This window comes from Ovis canadensis, chromosome 12 (genome assembly GCF_042477335.2).
Source record: "Ovis canadensis isolate MfBH-ARS-UI-01 breed Bighorn chromosome 12, ARS-UI_OviCan_v2, whole genome shotgun sequence".
Lineage (NCBI taxonomy): Eukaryota > Metazoa > Chordata > Mammalia > Artiodactyla > Bovidae > Ovis > Ovis canadensis.
The window spans coordinates 49,514,341-49,524,529 of NC_091256.1; positions in this window are offsets into that span (position 1 = coordinate 49,514,341).

The window sequence follows — 10,189 nt, forward strand, 5'->3', positions numbered from 1 at the left end:
TTCCATTTATACTACCTAGAACCAAAATCAAACCAACCAACCAACAAAAACTGATGTGGCTTGGGCTTCCCTGGTGATCCAGCGGTTAAGAGTCAAGCCCTAGTTTGGGGAGATCTTACGCTGCAGAGCAACTAAGCCCGTGTGCCACAACTACTGAGCCTGTGCTCTAGTCCGGGAGCTGCAACTACTGAAGCCCAGGAACTCTAGAGCCTGTGTTCTGCAATAAGAGAAACCACCACAATGAAGACTAGTCCCCGCTCACTGCAACTAGAAAAAGCCTGCACACAGCAAAGAAGGTCTAGCACAGCCAAAAACAACTAACTGAATTTTTTTAAGAAACTGATGTGGCTTGACCAAGTTTTTCTTATTAGCTATACTCCTTTCTCAATCGTCTTTGTGAACAGGAATAATGCCTTCAGTATATTTGCTTTCTTAGAAAACTACATCAGAATCATAGAAAGAATTTTTTAAAAACATGAATCCCCAGGAACCCCCAACCCTTTATCACAAATACCGAAGTATGAGACTCAAGAATCTGTGATCTTAAGTTCCTCAGGTGCTTTTTCTATGGCCAGCACCAACAGTGTGTGAGAATCACTGCCCAGAATACCTAGAACATCACTCTATATAGTTACTTTATATAAATTTTTAAATGTTTATTTATTTGGCTACACTGGCATCTGGCATTTGGTATCTAGTTCCCTGACCAGGAATCAAACCCAGGTCCCAGGTCCCCTGCATTGGGAGGCTGGAGTCTTAGCCACTGGATCACCAGGGCTATAAAAACCCTACAAATGTTTTATACACACACACACAGAGACATATATTTGATGAATGAATGAATAAGTCAAGACTGGAAATCAGCAACTCTCTGAGTTCTAACCACACCCAAGATCTACTGGTCTAGTCTCTTCTTTCTTTTGTTTTTATATGTATGACTTCATTGAATTTTCCTAAAGAACCTTTGATCTCAGCCCTCTTGTACAGATAAGGTCTAGTCTCTTCTGTTTTGCAGCTTGCATTGTCTGACCTAGACAGATGCTGACTGAATTCTGATCTGTGTGACCTCACCCCATTCCACCCCAAGCAGCCACCAACAATCCTACTCAGCCAAAAAACAGTGATAAGAAAACTGCTTTATTTTAACCCCTCGACCAGTAAAGTAAATAGACTGAAATCATAAACCCTGGCCTCACAGAAATACCTCCTGATATTCAACATAACAACTTATTGGTTGTCTACTACAGACTGTATATGTGGCAGGCACAGTAGATGATACAGAATGATTACAAGACTTGATACTTAACCTTGAATATTCAAGTTGATAAGACAGAAGGACGTGTCACATCCTGTGCTGGGAGCCTTTTGATACCATCTTACTCATTCCTCAGAGCAGTTCTCCAGGGGAGAAAAGTATCATCTCTAGGTTACAGGTGAAGAAGTTGAGGCTTAAAGAGGTTAAATACCATCTCACAATTATATACTGACAGAGTTTGTATTTGAACTTCTCTTCTTTCTGACTCTAGAATTGAAGCTATAAACCCTAAACTACTATATATTGTTCAATGGAGATTATTATCCATTCAATGTTATCCACTCCAGAAGTATGTAATAAGCATTTACTATATACTAGGTCCTGGCATAGACGCAGATACACAGGGTCTCTGTCTTCATACAGTTTCAAGTTTAACTGGAAAAGGAGGTATTTAACAGTAAATGCAATGACGATTATAAGGGAAAACTACAGGATGCTATTTAGGAGCGGTAACCAGGAACTTATTTTGGTCTAAGGATTCAGGAAGTAGCCAAATCCTTCTAAAGTCAGGAACTTCACTTCCCAGCTGCAGGATCTGGGGAGAATTACACTTCCTTATTTGCAAAATAATGACAATAACACCAGTTACAGATTTTGTGAAGGTTAAGAGATACAGTGTATGTAAAGCACAGAAACTGACAAAAAGTAACCACTCAATAATCGTTAATTAACAGCTATTTAAAATTTTCATTCATATTTGGAGAAGGCAATAAGAATACACAAAAGCAGGGGTAAAACAGAGAAAAGAGCAGTAGGAGAAGGAAAATGCAGGGCAAAGCCCCTAAGCCAAGAGAGGCAAAGTATCACATAACTTGCTATAAGATCCAGTCCTGGAGAAGGTCCCCAACCTTACTGACAGCAGGGACCAGTTTCATAGAAGACAATTCTTCCACAGGCCTGGGGAAGGGGGATGGTTTCAGGATGATTCAAGTGCATTACACTTATTATGCACTTTATTTCTATTATTATTACATCAGCTCTACCTCAGATCATCAGGCCTTAGATCTCAGAAGCTGGGGTCCCCTGCTGTAGAGAGCTCTGCCAGAGAAAGCTGGACAGGTAGGTGGGGACCACATCAAGCCTTCAAGTAAAGATGTTTATCTTTGTACAAAGGCAAATGAACCATCTAAAGGAATTTAAGACAAGAAGAGACTTGTTGAGATTCAAATTTTAAAAGACAACCCCAAGGGAGGGTGGAGACAATTTCTGTTTCATTTTATATACATATATATATACGGTGCCATTGCCTTCTCAGCTATATATATATATATATGTGATTTCCCTGGTGACTCAGACGGTAAAGCGTCTGCCTACAATGCTGGAGACCTAGGTTTGATCCTTGGGTCAGGAAGATCCTCTGGAGAAGGAAATGGCAACCCACTCCAGTACTCTTGCCTGGAAAACCCCATGGACGGAAAAGTCTGGTAGGCTACAGTCCGTGGGGTCACAAAGAGTCAGACACAACTGAGAATTCACCTTCACCTTCACTATACATATATAGGCAAATTGCCAACATCCGATGGATGATTGAAAAAGCAAGGGAGTTCCAGAAAAACATCTATTTCTGTTTCATTGACTATGCCAAAGCCTTTGACTCTGTGGATCACAATCAACTGTGGAAAATTCTGAAAGAGATGGGAATACCAGACCACCTGACCTGCCTCTGGAGAAACCTATATGCAGGTCAGGAAGCAACAGTTAGAACTGCACATGGAACAACAGACTGGTTCCAAATAGGAAAAGGAGTATGTCAAGGCTGTATATTGTCACCCTGCTGATTTAACTTCTATGCAGAGTACATCATGAGAAACGCTGGGCTGGAAGAAGCACAAGCTGGAATCAAGACTGCCGGGAGAAATATCAATAACCTCAGATATGCAGACAACACCACCCTTATGGCAGAAAGAGAGGAAGAGCTAAAGAGCCTCTTGATGAAAGTGAAAGAGGAGAGTGAAAAAGTTGGCTTAAAGCTCAACATTCAGAAAACGAAGATCATGGCATGCGGTCCCATCACTTCATGGCAGATAGATGGGGAAGGAGTGGAAACAGTGTCAGACTTTATTTTTGGGGGCTCCAAAAGCACTGCGGATGGTGATTGCAGCAATGAAATTAAAAGATGCTTACTCCTTGGAAGGAGTTAGGACCAACCTAGACAGCATATTAAAAAGCAGAGACATTACTTTGCCAACAAAGGTCCGTCTAGTCAAGGCTATGGTTTTTCCTGTGGTCATGTATGGATGTGAGAATTGGACTATAAAGGCCGAGCGCCGAAAAATTGATGCTTTTGAACTGCGGTGTTGGAGAAGACGCTTGAGAGTCCCTTGGACTGCAAGGAGATCCAACCAGTCCATCCTAAAGGAGATCAGTCCTGGGTGTTCATTGGAAAGACTGATGCTAAAGCTGAAACTCCAATACTTCGGCCACCTGATGTGAAGAGCTGACTCACTGGAAAAGACACTGATGCTGGGAAAGATTGAGGGCCGGAGAAGGGGACGACCGAGGATGAGATGGCTGGATGGCATCACCAACTCGATGAACATGGGTTTGGTTGGACTCCGGGAATTGGTGATGGACAGGGAGGCCTGGCGTGCTGCGGTTCATGGGGTTGCAAAGAGTCGGACACAACTGAGCGGGCACGACTGAGCGACTGAACTGAACTGAATTGACATGATTCCCTGGTGGCTCAGTGGTAAAGAATCTGCCTGCCAATGCAGGAGACTCAGATTCTATCCCTGGTCCAGAAAGATTCCCCTGGAGAAGGAAATGGCAACCCACTGAAGTATTCTTGCCTGGGAAATCCCATGGACAGAGGAGGCTGTCAGGTGGGCTACAGTCTGTGGGGTCACAAAGAGTGAGACAAGACCTTAGCAACTGAACAACAACTATATATGCATGTATGTGTGTGTAATAATTTCCAATTAGTTTGCACATGCAGCTTTAGTAATTTCAGTGATGAATGTGTTACCTTGATTGTGGTAATAGTTTCACAGATATAAGTCAGATTTGATCAACTTTTACACTTTAAATGTATGCAGTATGTGCATGCGTGCTAAGCCACTCAGCCATATCTGACTCTTTGTGACCCTATGGACTGTAGCTTGCCAGCCTCCTCTGTCCATGGGATTCTCCAGGCAAGAATACTGGAGTGGGTTGCCATGACCTTCTCCAGGGGATCTTCCCTACCCAGGAATCGAATGCATGTCTCTTATGTCTCCTGCATTGACATGTGTGTTCTTTACCACTGGCACCACCTGGGAAGCGTATGCAGTATATTTTATGTCAAATATACCTTTCACTTTGACCCAGCTTTCTGGAGCTATTAGTAATTGCCCTCCACTCCTCCTAGTAGCATATTGGACACCTTCTGACCTGGGGGGTTCATCTTCCAGTGTCATGATCTTTTTGCCCTTTCATACTGTTCATGGGGTTCTCATGGCAAGAATACTGGAGTGGGTTGCCATGAACTTCAGCGGACCATGTTTTATCAGAACTCTCCTCTACGATCCATCCGTTTTGGGTGGCCCTGCACATAGCTTTATTGAGTTACACAAGCCCCTTCGCCATGACAAGGTTGTGATCAATGACAGGGATTAAAAATAATAAATTATTTTCTTAAAAAATAAGCAATTTTTATCAAAGATAGGAAGACAAATCAGCAGTGGCCAAAATACTCTACTTAGATGATGGATGCTGAGGGCTTAGATCATGATGGTGGCAACTGGAATGGAGAAAAAACTTGATGCTTCATTGGATATGGAGGGTATGAAGGATAAAGTCTGAAAGAGAAGAATCTGGGGATTTTCCAGATTACTAGTTTGAGCAAGCTAGGTAGATGGTGGTACTGCAAGTTAAGTTCCCCAGACAAGAAACAAAAACTAGCATGCAGAACTTTAATTAGATTGCTCTTGAGATCAACACCAATGAAAGGGGGAGAAGAAAGCAGAATTAGACCGAGAATTAGCTAGCCATTTGTGGAGCTCTAGAACAGAGATGGCCCTTCAAATAGCCCGCAGAGGAGGTGGAAAGGCCAGACCTTTACACCATCACACCAATGGGACAAGAGGACGGAGGAACAGCCTTGGGCAAAGCAGCTCTCTTCAGATGAGGCAATCCCCAAAGAGGACTCATATCTGCAGGCCACTGCCAGCTAGCCATCTCTCAGGAACCGCAAAAATAAGTCATTAATTTGGGCTGCAGATATCAGGGTCCTCCACTGTTGGGGACCCTCTCACTGAGAGACACAGGACACTTAGTTCTTAGACTGATAACAACTTTACATATAATGAAGGCACAAACAGCACTCAAGGAGGAGTCTATAAATAGTTTGATAACAAAGTCTAAATCTGATGGTTACAGAAGGGTTTTAGAAGCCTCACTTTCTGAAATCACACCACTGCAGGAAAAACTCTCCAATTTCTTAAGATGATAATGATGAAGTTTCTTTGGAAATAAAAATAATCTGAGGAGACTGACTCTGTCTACTCTCTGTTTCTCTCCATCCACACTATAGGATTCAAACCCACCTCCCCACCCCAAGCCCTGACTACTCCTTTGATTATCATTCTAGCCTCCTAAAACAGTTGCTCCTATGCTCAGCCAACCTGTTCTCTACATTTCAAATGCTAACCATTTATACTAACTACTAACCAGCAGCTAGCACAGTGCCTGGTGCATAGTACCTGCTCAATTAATACTTGTTGAAAGAAAAAAAATGACTAAGGAATAAGATACATTACACTGTATTCAATGTGTAATGCCACGAAAATTCATGAATTTCACCTAGACTAAATAATATCCCAGTGTAAATTCATCCAAAGACTCCTCTTGCCCCTGGGGCAGAATCTGACCCAGTCTATAAGGTCTTGGCAGTGTAGTCTCTGATCACCTCTGCACCTTTGCTTTTCACTCCTACCTCTCCTCTCTCTCCTTAAGTCCTCAGATATGCCATGTTCCCTTTGGTTTAGGGGTGTGTTTCCACATGACGTTTCCTCTGCCTGGGCCATTCTTCACCCTTCTCCATATACAAGCCAACTGCCTCTCTTTCCCTAAACACTGTCCCACCAAATATTGCCATACCTCCCCCATCACAGACACACACTCATCTTAACATACATCCACATATGTAGCTAATTCCTATACAGTGTTAGGATTCATGGTCCCTGACCAGCCCTCTCTGCAAATCTGGTTGAGGTGCCCATTCTTTCAGCTCACATGCTACCTTTTGATTCCCTCATCAGACCATTTATCACCATTAATTAAAACTGCTTATAATTTTTTTAACCTCACCCCTTTCTTACCCCACTTGATTATATTCTCCCTGAGAGCAGGAGTTTGGACTGTCTTATTCATTTTTATCTCCTTTGTGGCTGGCACTGTGCCTAGAATATCATGCATGCTCAGTCATGTCCAACTCTTTTTGACCCCATGGACTGTAGCCATCAGTCTCCTCTGTCCCTGGGATCTCCCAGGCAAGAATCCTGGAGGGGGTTTCCATTTCCTTCTCCAGAGTATCTTCCCAACTCAGTGATTAAACCTGCATCTCCTGCATTGGCAAGCGGATTCTGTATCACTGTGCCACCTGGTAAGTTCTTAATAAATATTTGTTGAAGGAAAAAGAAAGCATAACAAATATTAAATGTTATGTATTAAAATCAAAGCAAAAAATACAGATTCATGATACACATCATGACATTTACAAATAGACAAATAGCAAATATGCCATTTAAGTAATGTATTAAGAATTCCCATTCCATTTATTTTCTGCTATCCACTTCAAAAAGGTGAATTATCCCCATGACAGGAGGTCATCTCATTGACCTCATGAAGTTCTATGCAACACTTACTTGCAAGAGTGATGTCAAGTCTTTAAAGCAAAATTCCCTCTAGGCTGATTTAGGGAAACTTTCTTCTAATACAAGGTGACAATAGTTAGTTATGATTTGTTAACAATCCACTTCATCTTAATAAGCCCTTAGACCCTCAACTATTACCAGGGGTTTGCTGGCCAGCCCAGAAGTCACATTTTTTGCTAGAGAACAGGCAACAAGTTGTTGCTCCTTGTTTTTTTGCTCCATGGTACCTAGAAAAAACTTACCTTATGCAAATTTGAGTGAGCAAAAAGTAATGATAATCTTGAGCCCAAATTTTCTTTCATATTTTGACCTAAGATAAAGGTCAAGAAGCTTTCCTGGTGGCCCACTTCCCCTGCACTCCCAGAGCACTTCACCGCAGGGGCACAGGTTCACTCCCTGGTCAGGGAATGAAGATCCTGCATGTTATGTAGTCTGGCAAAAAAAAAAAAAAAAAAAAGTCAAAATGTCAAGCAAATAACTAGAACTTATATTTGCATGGTACCAAATAAACATAAATACTTTCTCATTACCTCCTCGTTTCATAACACTGGTAAAGCTGGATAATTAATTCATTGCTGAATTGTTGATTCAACTTGAATTTTAAGGAGAATGACTGTGGATTTCACTCTCTAAATCAATAAGCTGGTTATTTCAATGTTTTTATTTGCATCAGACCAAATTACTGATGATGTATTACTTAATGATTTTAAGCAACAGTATTTCTTGCTTTTGGTGTTGACCTTATAACAATGAAAAATATTTGTTCACACTTATTCTTTCTGTGCTTTGTAAACAATCACTTTAAATCACGTCCTGTCGTTGAGTTGAGGGAGATTTCACTAGTAACGGTCATGTGGCATAATGCTCTACTGGCAAGAAAAGAGCCTAATCTAGTCAATGGCATCATCACTGTCCCTCTAGGTTAGACAGCAAGTGATGAAGAGATACAGTCCTTGAGTGAAGGGTCAGAGAAAGTATGCAAAGAGCCTTCCAGACAAGCTGGGAGAATGATATCAGCCTTGCTTGAAGCTAGACCTAAGTTCAAATACCAACTCTAGCACCAATCAGCACTGTGAGCTCAAAGTAAGCCCCAGATCCTTTTGAGCACAGTTTTATTAACTGCATTGCAATCTGCCACGTAGAATGATACATGTAAACTAGCACATAATTGCACTCATCTTACGGTAAAGCATCTGTCTACAATGCAGGAGAGCCGGGTTCAATCCCTGGGTTGGGAAGATCCCCTGGAGAAGGAAATGGCAATCCACTCCAATACTATTGCCTGGAAAATCCCATGGACAGAGGAGCCTGGTAGGCTACAGTCCATAGGGTTGCAAAGAGTTGGACACGACTGAGCGACTTCACTTTCACTTTCACTTATACACTGGCAAAGTAATCCTCAGAATTCTCCAAGCCAGGCTTCAATAGTGTATGAATGGTGAACTTCCAGATATTCAAGCTGGATTTAGAAAGGGCAGAGAAACAAGAGATCAAATTGCCAACATCCGTTGGATCATCAAAAAAGCAAGAGTTCCAGAAAAACATCTACTTCTGCTTTATTGACTATGCCAAAGCCTTTGACTGTGTGGATCTCAACAAACTGTGGGAAATTCTTAAAGAGATGGGAATACCAAACCACCTGACCTGCCTCCTGAGAAATCTGTATGCAGGTCAAGAAGCAACAGTTAGAACTGGACATGCAACAGACTGGTTCCAAATCAGGAAAGCAGTATGTCAAGGCTGTATATTGTCACCCTGCTTTTTAACTTATATGCAGAGTACATCATGAGAAATGCTGGACTGAATGAAGCACAAGCTGGAATCAAGATTGCCAGAAGAATATCAATAACCTCAGACATGCAGATGATACCACACTTATGGCAGAAAGCAAAGGAGAAATAAAAAGCCTCTTAATGAAAGTCAAAGAGGAAAGTGAAAAGGTTCGCTTAGAACTCAACATTCAGAAAACTAAGATTATGGCATTGGTCCCATCACTTCATGGCAAATAGATGGGGAAACAATGGAAACAGTGACAGATTTTATTTTGGGCTCCAAAATCACTGCAGATGATGACTGCAGCCATGAAATTAAAAGACACTTGCTCCTTGGAAGAAAAGCTATGACCAACCTAGACAGCACATTAAAAAGCAGAGACATTACTTTGCCAACAAAGGTCTGTCTAGTCAAAGCTATGGTTTTTCCAATAGTCATGTATGGATATGAGAGTTGGACTATAACGAAAGCTATGCCCAAGAATTGATGCTTTTGAATGGTGGTGTTGGAGAAGACTCTTGAGAGTCCCTTGGACTGCAAGGAGATCCAACCAGTCAATCCTAAAGGAAATCAGTCCTGAATATTCATTGGAGGGACTGGTGCTGAAGCTGAAACTCCAATACTTTGGCCACCTGATGCAAAGAACTGACTCACTGGAAAAGACCCTGATGCTGGTAAAGACTGAAGGCAGAAGGAGAAGAGGACAACAGAGGATGAGATGATTGGATGGCATTATTGACTTAATGGACATGAGTTTGAGTAAGCCTCAGGAGTTGCTGATGGACAGGGAAGCCTGGCATGCTGCAGTCCATGGGGTTGCAAAGAGTCAGACATGACTGTGTGACTGAACTGAACTGTATTAAAAGGATTTAGAATAGTGCTGGCCCCCATTAAGCATGTGATAATTTTTTTTAAGTTTTCATTGAATTTGTTACAATATTGCTTGTATTTTATGTTTTGCTTTTTGGTCACGAGGCATGTGGGATCCTGACTAAGGATTAAATCCATACGCCCTGCATTGGAAGATGAAGTCTTAACCACTGGACCACCAGGGAAGTCCCAGCATGTAATAATCTGCAGCTATACCAGGGTTATACGCAGTAGTTAATGCAGCACTAACAGCCAAGTGAGAAACACAGCACTGATGTGTTCAGTTGCTGCCAGGGGCTCCTCAGGCCAAACTTCTTGGTTTTCTGCAACCTGGCTAACTCCTCAAGATTAAAAGAACCTTCTGTTTATCAGACAAGGC